Source organism: Dermacentor variabilis, chromosome 3 (assembly GCF_050947875.1).
Source record: "Dermacentor variabilis isolate Ectoservices chromosome 3, ASM5094787v1, whole genome shotgun sequence".
Classification (NCBI taxonomy): domain Eukaryota; kingdom Metazoa; phylum Arthropoda; class Arachnida; order Ixodida; family Ixodidae; genus Dermacentor; species Dermacentor variabilis.
This window is the reverse complement of record NC_134570.1, coordinates 69,478,054-69,480,236: the sequence shown is the minus strand read 5'-3', so window position 1 is coordinate 69,480,236 and position 2,183 is coordinate 69,478,054. Positions and strand designations below refer to the sequence as shown.

At 45.1% G+C, this 2,183-nt stretch overlaps 1 protein-coding gene across 1 annotated transcript in view; it reads left to right on the top strand.

Moving 5' to 3' along the window:
- The window catches only part of LOC142575847 (uncharacterized), a 29,775-nt gene extending 27,940 nt beyond the window's left edge, over window positions 1–1,835 (top strand). Inside the window, exons 6-7 of the mRNA XM_075685548.1 lie at window positions 501–602; window positions 1,612–1,835. The gene's annotated coding sequence lies outside the window, so the exon portion shown is untranslated. The remainder of the gene's footprint in view (window positions 1–500; window positions 603–1,611) is intronic.
- Window positions 1,836–2,183: the final 348 nt, after the last annotated feature.

Sequence of the window (2,183 nt, the reverse complement as noted above, 5' to 3'; positions counted from 1 at the left end):
GGCGGCAGCCATCTTTTATTCCTTTCGGAACGGGGCCAGCCTGCGGCTATTCAGACAAAAATTCAGTCTTGTTCGGCATATTAATGCGTCTTTAACGCGTACACGTCACTTTGACGCGGTGAGTTTCCGCTGTTTTGTGACGTAGCGTGACAGGCAGGTGAAGTGGGTGCAGCCCGAAAACTTTGACCAATATCAGAAGGCTAATGGTGAAAGGGCGTCGAACCAGAAATAACCATTTTTCTTTTGTTCAGTCCAACCAAGCATAATCAGTGTGTACACGTCATATCAGATGGGGAGCTATCGCGGTTTTCGTGACGTCGCGTGACAGACAGGTGAGGGGGGGGGGGAGGGCAAGAAAGGTTACTGGCCAATCGCGGAGGGCTGATTGCAGAATTGGAATAGAAAAGCTTGGAATAGCTTTGCGTTATAGTGCCCCTGCACTAGCCTTCGCGGAACATACGCAAATTGAGTGTAAACAAGCGCGTCCCATCTCATTTCAGTACATTCCATTTAAGCCGTGCGTGAGATACTGCCGAGTGAAATGGATTTTGATCGTGCCCAGCTATAAACAAGTAGAAGTTGCAGACGGAACTCCGTGCAAGGTAAGCACTTTCATCCCGGGGCACAATTATTTTACTTATTGACACATCCAGTAGAGAATATATGGCATCCGCACACGCGTTATCGATCAAATAGAAAAAAAAATGGCACCCAAGCGGACTGTAGCAAGCAGCTACAAAGGAAACCCATACGGTTTTCTACGAAAGGAAGCTCCGAAGTTGAAGAAAAATTTGTCCTGGTCCGAATGTATTGAACCCGGGTCCAACGCCTTCCTGGGCCGGTGGCTGTACCATCTGTGTACCGGGACGGTCGTTTTATACCATCTGAGCGACCAACCCGGAAAGGCGCTAGTCCTGGGTTTGATCTCCACACCAGGACTAATGTCAATGTAAATTTAAATTTAATTTGCCTGCCTTTGTCTTGTACTTCTTGTGTCCCCTGTTTTATTATGTCCTCGCAAAATTAGTTTGTCTTGATATCGGTTCCATAATTTCGACCATTACCTTCACTTACTCTCTCGTTTAGATATTATCCAGTGAAAACCGTTCCTCCATTTGAAACTGCTTTGGAAAACTACGTCATGTTGTGAGTGAGATTTAGCTGACGTTTTAATGAGTTGATGAAATATCACAATAGCTTGCATAAAATTTGCGATGCTATTGGAACTCCTCAGAAATGTCGAGAGTTCTTGCGCAATACAGTTGCAGGTACTTTATGTGCATATTGCGATGCGTCCCTAACCGTGTCATTTCACGACCCACCACGCCGACTTAGTGGCTATGATGTCGTGTTGCTAAGCGACACGCCGCGGGCTCATTTCGATAGGATGAGATGCGAAAACGCTCATGTACCATACTTTGAGTTCCCGTTAAACAATCCCAGGTCGTCAAAATTAGTCCGCAGTCTCCCACTACGTCATGCCTCATAGTCCACTACAGTTAAACTTCGTAGTTTATATTCAATTGTTACTAATTCGTAGCAACTTCGCTGGTGCCAGATATCGGAACGAAACCGAATGTACGACTGCATCTTTCTTATTCCCTTTTTCAGAGGCTGCTCGTTATGAAAGGCGTCTGTTCTCACGGAAAATGCATAAAACCGGAAGGAAAAGTCACGAAAGCACCCGTGATGAACTTCACGGATATAATGATGACTGCCGAGGCAACCACCACCACGCCGGCCCCTCTGAGAGAAGACTAAAGCGACGACCTGCGCAGAACACACATGGTCCACGTACTTCGATGGCAATAAAGAACATTGGCATCGACGGTTCACTTTCGTACATGATGTAGATCAGACTTCAAGATAGTTCTCTACAGGGCTTTCTTTTTTTATGCGAAAGCGCTTCAGTGCTATAGCTGTTTCATCAAGATGTTCTTAAAGTCTGCAGTGGCACTTTCGTCATCACTTCAATACTAGCAGAAGCGTGAATCTATGAAAAGTATATAAAGAGAAAGGGTCCATGAAGAGCTGTTTCTCACATGCGTCCCAAGTTTTCTCTCCTTTCCAAGATGCAGCTTGGCGAAATTGTGCTGGCTCAGAAAACGGCATGGATTAACTAACTAACTAACTAACTAACTAACTAACTAACTAACTAACTAACTAACTAACTAACTAACAGA